The sequence below is a fragment of the Canis aureus genome, chromosome 29, assembly GCF_053574225.1.
Source record: "Canis aureus isolate CA01 chromosome 29, VMU_Caureus_v.1.0, whole genome shotgun sequence".
In the NCBI taxonomy this organism is placed as follows: Eukaryota; Metazoa; Chordata; class Mammalia; order Carnivora; family Canidae; genus Canis; species Canis aureus.
In genome coordinates this window covers 4,493,253-4,502,564 of record NC_135639.1, presented here as the reverse complement: position 1 = coordinate 4,502,564, position 9,312 = coordinate 4,493,253, and positions in this window count along the sequence as shown.

Sequence of the window (9,312 nt, the reverse complement as noted above, 5' to 3'; positions counted from 1 at the left end):
TGAGGACTCTGGGTGTCTCCCGAACTAGCGATTTCCATTTTCTCTGCTCCTTTCTACGTATGTTCCATTCTTCTGGGTTTACTATTTTAACATTAAAAGTCATTTTTGTCAGTATTGAATTTCTGTCCTTACACTTGTTTTTCTCTTTCTAGATTTTCTGAAATAAATGTTTTATTTCCTTAATTATTTTGTTGTTGAATTAATAATGAAAGTATTTAAAACTGAATTTTGTCTCAACATAGGACTTTGCCCAACTCCCACAGATTTTACATAGAGTCTTTTGTAAACAGACATGTAATGTCTTGATATTGCAATCTTTGTTTCTTCCTTATTGAGGAATAAATTTGTAAAATAATTATATGGTGGTATTGTTTCTATTTTTACTTTTCTGTAATTTTGATAAAAGAATATAGTCTTACAATATTTACGCCTTGATTTTATTGATATTTTCTGTGCAAGTCAACTTATAAGCCACTTTTATAAAGGTTTGTAACATTTCATGTCATTTGATGCTATTCCATTTCATGGATTTGCTATCATTCATTTAATGGTGTTCTATTTTGGACATTCGGAGTGTTGTTATTTTCTTTCCTATATAATCTTGCCTGATTACAGACTGTTAATTATAGCCTCAAGATAAATTCCTGGAGAACTGCTGGTTCATATAGACATTTTTGGATTTTTTTAATACCAAATGCAAATTGGCCTTCAGATGTGTCTCCAACTCCTGATCCCACCAGCAATGTATGAGAAAGCTTTCTCCTCTATAGAGCTAGAGAAGACTGGCTATTATGTTTTTTATTTTCGTCATTGTTGTGGGTAATATTGAATCACCTGTACATACATTGCATTATCTATATATTTTACGTATGCAACAATTATATGGTCTACTTTTCTGGATCCCTACATTTTTGCCTTTTCTAGAGTTTCATAGAACTGATATGTTCCAGTATGTAGTCTTTTGTATCTGGCTTGCTTTGAGGTTCATCTAAATGCACCTTATTTTGCTAATCCATTCAGCCATTGGTGGACACTTGGGTAGATTCAAGTCATCAATTATTATGAATATGCTATTATGAAAATTTGCATACAAGTCTTTGTGTGGATATTTTCTTTCCTTTCTCTCAGATAAATAGATAGGACAGAAATTGCCAGGACATGTGGTAAATACATTTAACTTCAGAAGAAGCCAACAGAATGTGCTAAGTGCATTCCCGCAAGCAATGCGCTTGGGGGTTCCAGTTGCTCTATATCTTCTCCAACACTTGTTGTTATCAGTCCCTTATAATTTTACATTATACTGAGTGCTTTGTAGTGTCTTACTATGGTTTTGATTTGCATTTTGCTAATATTAATAATAGGGCATCTTTTTATGTGCTAATTTGCCACTTGTATACTTCCTCTGGTGAAGTATCCATGTAAATATTTTGCTCATTTTTAAAAAAGATTATTTATTTATTTATTCACAGGAGACAGAGAGAGAGAGGCAGAGATGTAGACAGAGGGAGAAGCAGGGAGTCTGCAGGGAGTCTGATGCGGGACTCAATCCTAAGACCTTGGGATCACAACCTGAGCCGAAGGCAGATGCTCAACACTGAGTCGCCCAGTTTCCCCTTTTGCCCATTTTCTTAACTTGGCTCATCTTCTTGTTGAGTTCCATGGGTTCTTTCTTTTATGTTTTCTGCATGGAAATCCTTTATTACATACACGCTTTGCAACTATTTTCCTCATCTCTGACTCACCTTTTCATTTTCTTAACACCGTTCTTCAAAGAGAAAAACAATTTTTTTTAATTTTTATTTATTTATTTATGATAGTCACACAGAGAGAGAGAGAGAGGCAGAGACACAGGCAGAGGGAGAAGCAGGCTCCATGCACCGGGAGCCCGACGTGGGATTTGATCCCGGGTCTCCAGGATCGCGCCCTGGGCCAAAGGCAGGCGCCAAACTGCTGCGCCACCCAGGGATCCCGAGAAAAACAATTTAAATTTTAGTGAAGTCATATTTACCAATCTCTCTATTTTACAAATTGTGATTCGAGTAGGAGATTTAGAAAATCTTTGTCCAACCAAAGACTGCAAAGATTTTTTTCTCCTGCATTTTCTTCTAGATGTTTTATCATTTCAACTCTTACATTGGTGGTTATTGTGTATTTTAAGTTACCTTTTGTATATAGTATAAAATAAGATCTAAGGCTCATCCTTAGACATGTGGATGTGCAACTGTTCAAGTCTGATGTCACGAACAGCTCATTTCCTAATGAATTGCCTTGGCGTTTTTGTTGAAAATCAGATGATCGCATTTGTGTGCGTCTCTTTCTGGATTCTCTGTCACAAGGTCTTTCTTCCTAGCTGTGTATAAGTTCCAGGAAGTGTTTGTCACACTGATTTCCAGTGGGTCTTTTGCTGGCCTTACGTAGCTACCTCACAGGTGTGGATCAGCGCTCAGCCAAAAATTCTAGGGATCCCTCCACAGCTTACTCTCCACAGTACTATACTGCCAGTTCTAGCTGCTTTTGCCTCTCCAATTTCTGATTTCCCTCTTTCTGGGCTCTTTATGTCTTCCTCTTCTTCCTTGGAAACTACCTGGGGCAGTGATCAGTCTCCTCTCTTTTGTTTCTCCTCTTGGAAATCATGGCCCTAAGCTGCCCACTGTCTGGTGTCTAGACATTTTCTGTTCAGGGATCATGCCCTGAGCCAAAGGCAGACACTCAACCACTGACCCACCCAGGCACCCCTTATTAAACTCTTTTTATTATCAGTTCTTACATAGCACAGTGTATGCAGGGGAAACTGCTTTTATTCATGGGATTGAGTGTTTTCCATCCTGAAGAGGGTTTACTCTGTCTTTCTCCTCTTGTTCTCTGTTTGCATAGTTCCCTTGGCACTTTTTCCCCCATAAGCAATGGGGAATGACTTTTCAGCATAAGCTGAAAGTGGACAGGCCTGTCCAACCATTGGTTTGTTCTAACAGATTTTGAGTGATTCACCCTGACATCCTGCTCACCTTATCTGGGCCTACTTGGTTGTATCTTCTCCAAGTTTTGGTTTTTGGCTAGATGGCTTTCTGTCTTATTTTTTTCCAAATGCATGCAGGAAGGGAAGAACATACAGAGCTCTGACAAAAACACCTAAGTCAAGTTAGCTCAAGTTCACGTTAATTTGGAACAATTGCAACCTCATGCACAACCTGACACAGGGCCTCAAACACGGTCACCTTGTCTTGCTCTGTTTCCATCTGCTGGTTGTGTTTCTTGAGGCTCTGCTCCTGAGTTCACAGACTCTCATCTTTGTCCAGAACTTCTATCCTGTCAGCTTCATGTTCTTGTAAAACAAAACTAAACAACCCCCCCAAAACATAGCAATGACATCACCCTCAGACCTCTACCCCAGAAGACTGTTGGCATTTTGTTGGCTCGAATGTTGTCCGACACCCTGAGGCCTAGAGTTCAGGGGAAGAAGTCTTGTTATTGGAGTTGCTTTTGACTCATTTTGAGTTTGGGGGGGTAGAACCTGTGACCTTGCCCCAAATCCAGAACCTTTCTCAAAGAGGTTTAGGAGTCTCCTGGGCGTGGCAGGGATACAGCCTTACCTCTTTGTTGGAGGACAAGGAGGCCTGGCACCCCTCCAGGAAGGTGGATGCATAAAGGCAGACCATGACAGGGAGAGGGGACAAGGAAAGGGACGTTGGGGCCTGGGCTGCGGAGCCCACCACACTTAGAACCCAGTCTGGGACACAAAGCCCTCACAGGAAGGGACAGAGCAAGACCAAAATCTAAGACAAAGGCCGGAGCAGCAGCTGGCAGGTGGCGCTGAGTTGGTGACTTCAACTCCACTCGGGATTTTTAACACTACCATCTCTAGGCCCTTGACAATTTTATCTAAATTAATTGTGTCTGTATTAATCAGCATGACACCATTTACATCAGTGTAGTTGTAACAGAATCTCAAATGGCATATCAATAATCGTTTTCTAATACGTGAAAGTAAATATGCAATTTGCATATGAAGTAAAACCTGGCCACCTTGCAGGATCCCCGTCTGCAGACATCTCTGAGGTCCTCCGCACACGTCTCTGCTAACCGGATCTTACTTTGGGAAATGCTAGTTGGACGGTACGAAGAAGGAAATGCCCTCGGTGTGGCCAGAATGCACCAGGACAAGCCGCTACCTTTGTTCCTTTACAATTTGAAGCCGCTGATTCCTTTCTCTGTTTGTCACGGGGGTAATTAAACATGAGTGGTTGTTTATTTTCTTTTTTCTTCTTTTTTCTGGTTTATTTTCAGAATCACAAATATGCACCTTGTGCACACAAAGCTCTAGAGTGCATAATAGGATTTATCTTACTCTTTTAAATTAATTCATATCCATTTATGTTTTTCTTATAAAATGTATGTAGTTCACACATACCTTTGGGATATTTCAGTAGAAAGAGTGCCTTGGTATGATCCTAATTTTCCATTAAAGAGGCACTTTTTTTTTTAATACATAAAAGCCTTTCCTAACATGACAAAGCTTCAAGGAACCAAGCATTAATTTTTTTTATCCTTCTTTAACAACAAGTAAGAAATAGCTACCTATATCTTGTTTTCCAAGAGCATTGACCTAGTACCTCACTGCTGTGTTATATCTGATCACCAATTTTTCCCTCAATTCCGAAGAGCAAAGTGAAAATATATACAAGGCAAAAACTAGATGGATAATAAACTATTCCATAAGTGATAATGTTCTGTGGATTACATACACCGATTTCATGGTGAAAAATGAAGTCATTTCCTTCTGTTAAAATTCTGTTGCAGGTCACAAGGCTTTTCAAAGAGGTTGGGGGAAAAATACTTTTCCTGGAGTGTAAGCAATTCTGAGAGACTGTAATTTTTATTTAATTTTATTTTTTATTTCTTAAAGATTTTATTTATTGATTCTGAGAGACACAGAGAGACAGACACACACACGGCAGAGGGAGAAGCAGGCTTCCTGTGGGGAGCCCAATGCGTGACTCGATCCCAGGACCCCGGGATCATGACCTGAGCCAAAGGCAGATGCTCAACACCTGAGCCACCCAGGTACTCTGAGATACTGTGACTTTTAAGTGAGGAATGAAAGGATATTACATGCATTATGAAATCACTTTAAACAGATCACAGAAGTCTTGTGCTGGATTGTTTTGTTACTTGGCCTTCCAAGGGTATCAGCCATAATTTTTAGACATGGGTTTACTTAAGGGATTGAATCAAAGTTTCCTAATCACGTAAGAAGTAACTAAGATATTTGTTACTGTAAATGGAACAATAACGTGCCCTCACACTTACATACGTGAAAACTTATTTCCAAAAGAGTCACACACACGTATTGTTCATCTATTAAAAAAAAAAAACTTGTATTCTCTATTTAAAAAAAAAAAAGATTTTTATTTATTTACTTGAGAGAGACAGAGAGACAGAGATAGCAAGCAGGGAGGAGAGAGAGAAGCAGAATCCTTGCTGAGCAGAGAGCCCCGACAAGGGACTCGATCCCAGGACCTTGAAATCATGACCTGAGCCAAAGGCAGATGCTTAGCAGACTCAGCCACCCAGGGGCCCCTGTATTCCCTAATCACACATACTCTCCTATGTGAGCCTTGATATATGAACAAGGACGTTCCTCACAGCATCTTTGTATTAGAAAACAGCTGGGAACCACTGAAGTGGCTTATGACAGAAGCGTATTCGAATAAATGGTGGTGTATTTGCATATCGACTTCGGTGATTACAATGAATATGATTATGAAAAATATCCAGAGAGTACAATTCAGGTGGCAGAAAATTCATATGTATATACTTTTGTAAATGCCTAAGGTTCTTCCGGAAGGACAGAGAAGAAACTGGCTACTGACCTGGTCTCAGGAGATGTGAACTGGTTGTCTGGGGAACAAGGAAGTAAGCAAGACTTAGGTTTTTCAGTTTTCTTTTAAAAAGCATTTTGGATTTTGAGTCTTGTGTATGTATCCCTAATTTTTTAAGCATCATGTTCACTGCCATTTAGGTAACATAACTACATCACTTCACTACACTTACTAATTGCGACTCTGAATGGCACATACACAGCACTTGAATTGCTACATGTATGTATAATGTACATAATATTGATTTATTTGAAAGTCTTTCACTCCGTGCATGCGATTTAAGTTGCTTTCCAAGTGCTAACGATGCAAAAATGAAGGGGACTCAGCCTCTGGGGAAGTAATCCATGTAGATGGCTATAGACCAAGGTAATAAGTATTTGAAGTAAAGGTGGTAAATACGGTTATAACTGTGACAAAGGGACAGATACTAAATTTATCCTGCTGTCATCAAAAAGTATAAAACCAGAGGAAAAAAAGTATGTGGTAAAGGATTTTTTTGGGGGGGGTGTCAATGGACAGCCATGATCCTTGAGAGGAACAGAACATGAAAGATGGACACATTAGTCCCTGCGAGCTGCCAGGGTCACTCTCTGAAGGGCAGCATGGAGAGGTAAACTCACGCGGGGATCGGGGAGCAGAGGACAGAAATCCAGTTTGCATCCAGGAAGCCAGGAATACACGAGGCAGGGGACCCAAGCAGTGCGGGCCGGGCTATAAAGAAGCTCTAGCGCTCTTCCCAAGAGCCCTGAAGGTCTTCCATCTAATAGGAAGCTGTGCATTTCCAGGATGAAACAGTGCATCATAAAACACATACGGGGGTGAGCAAGGGGGGTGTGAGATTGGAGGGCATTCCGGGAATTCCAATTGGCTAGAGTGGAAAGACCTTGTCCAATGCCTCCCAGCTTCAGCTCGGACCTCAAAAAGGCCATGCCTTGGGACCGAGGCTCCTCTAGCTCAAGAGATCAGCATAGCCATCCTGCATGTCCTCATTGTGGGCATAGGTCCTAGAAGCAGTTTTCCTTGCTTGCCCTGCCCTGTGGCCAATGGACCACCAACACCTGATTTCATCTCCTAAAGTCGTGCAATTTTATGTTAATGTCTCTGCCCAACACTGGCAGGCAAACCCCTATGTGGTTTCTACATCCCAAGTCTGCCTGTGTTGTTTATCCTCCTAGCGAGCATCTCTGGCCTGAGTGTTTTAATTTTAACTGATGTCTACCGGGCCCTTAAGGCGCAATGAGCGTAATCGGGCTTCCCCTGACCTTGAGCCCAAAGTCTCAGTCCTCAAATGAAACAGAAGACAAGATGCATAAAGAGGGTTAACAGTAAGAGTCTCAGGAAAACCGCCTCCAGCCTCCTGCATGTTCAAGGAAGGGAGCTGGAGGGTGTGGAGGAGGGGAGGAGGGGGAGAGCAAGTAGGAGCACTCCCTGGGGGTGGGGATCAAACAGGAATGCAGAGGAGGGGCTGATTTGGCAAGGGCCGTGTCCTGGGGTCCTAAAGCATGACAGCGGCTCGATGGATGGTCACGATGGCAAGGAGGGGAGGGGAGGGGAGGTCCTTGAAGCCTAGGATGAGAAGAGAGGAACTGACCCAGGTGTCAACAGGGTCCTTGAACTGGAGAGAAGCGGAAGGAAGAGAAGCAGAAGAAGGTTAAGAGGGATCATGGGGCTTCCGTCTGGGAATGAACACGACCCCAGCATCAGTGCCCCTGACAACATGCTTTTGTGCGACAGTGATGAATGTCTTTAGACTTTAGAAGAAGTTAAGGGATATTGCTTAATTCCTGGAAGAATCCAACAGAGAGGATGTTACCAGGAGAGAGGAGCCATCTGCCCCTCATCATGTTACCAGGGCTGTTGACTTTCCAATAGCAGATGTCTGACAAAGGCAACTTGTTTCTCTCTTCTTGCATTACAGACTGTCTCCACAGCCCTGCAGCGTTAACAAGCAGAACTGTGCTCACCAGAGCTTTGACACGATGGCCTTCATGTGCACAGGCCTGGCTCCGCAGGCCACCGCAGCAGGCACATTGAGAGCAGGGTGATGTCACTGGCCTACCTGGTTCCACCCAACCTGGGTCCTCCCTGCAGGCACCTTGTAGGGGGGTGGCTGCAGAGGTAGAGCTGCCTGCCGGTCTGCTGGGCCCTCCTCCTCTGACCCGCCAGCCCACACGCCTTCATTGACACCTCCTGGCTCTCAGGGTTGTGCTAGGGGCCCAGAGATGGAGACGGAGAGGTGATGTAGTCCAGCACGGCGTGGACTGTCTTGGAGCCCAAAGCCCCGTGGGGGTGGCAGGCCAGAATGACGGCCACCGAACAAATGAATACATCGCAGAGAGAGGAGCAGAGCACAGGAGTGTGAAGGGAGCTTCCAGGGCAGTCAGTGAGGAAATGCAAGCCAGGTGCCAAGGGGAAGAGCCCAGGGGGGGAAGTGCTGGGCTCTCACACGGAAGGCATTGTGCACAGGGGTGAGGGCTCAGAGCAGCTGTGCTGCCAGGCAGGCAGAGCCACCCAGGAGTTTGGGCTTTATTCTGAATGGAGACTCTTAAGCAGGGGGCTGGCGTATCCTGGCTTCATTTGTAAGGGTCCCCCCGGATGGCACGTAACGAGCAGACTGTCTGGGAGTGAGTCTGGGTTGGGGACTAGTGGCAGTCACCGAGAGATGAAGGCAGAGGAGAGGAGAGAAGGGGATACATTCTAGAGGCGTTTCGGAGCTGGGCAGGAGGTGGGCTTGCAGGTGATCAGAGGTGGGGGAAGAGGTAGAGACAGGGATGCTCCTGGGGAAGCGGAGTAAGAGCGAGGCCGGCGTGGGATGGAGGGAGAAGGCGCAGGGCCTGTGTCAAGGCGCTGGGCTTTACGTGAGTCCCCTGCGTAGGGATGGTGCATAAAGCCCTGGAGCGGAACCACAAGCCCCAGAGACAGCGTGGGGAGGGCAGGGAGGGAAAGCCGAGCTCAAGATCTCCACTGGTTTCACGGCGCTTTACCCCTGTGGGAGGGAAGTAGCGCTCTGGGCAGGTCAACTGTGGATGGTCTGAGCCAGTAGGTGCCAATCCTCAGTCCTTGGGGTCTACAGCTCGGCCTGGAACAGCTCCCGCACACCCCAGGAGTCGCGTGGGGGCTCCTGATGCCGGGTGGGCTGCCATGACCTCACCGCCCCCTTCTGGCCGTTATTCCTGCATCCACAAACCCTGATGAGTGAGGGCCTTATAAGCAGGGATGCGAGACCCCCCAGGAAGGCCAGGTCTAGAGCATGGCACACAGCTTCAGCACCCCAAGGAGGCAGCATGTAGCCTCTCCGCGCTTCTGATGGAACTTTCATTACTCGGACCCCTGCCTAGTAGCTTCCAGGAGGTCACCTGGGAGGCAGGCCGCCAGAGCAGCAGGTCCAGGCCCTTCCTAGCAGCGGCTCTTCCTCCACTGGGCGTGCAGGGGT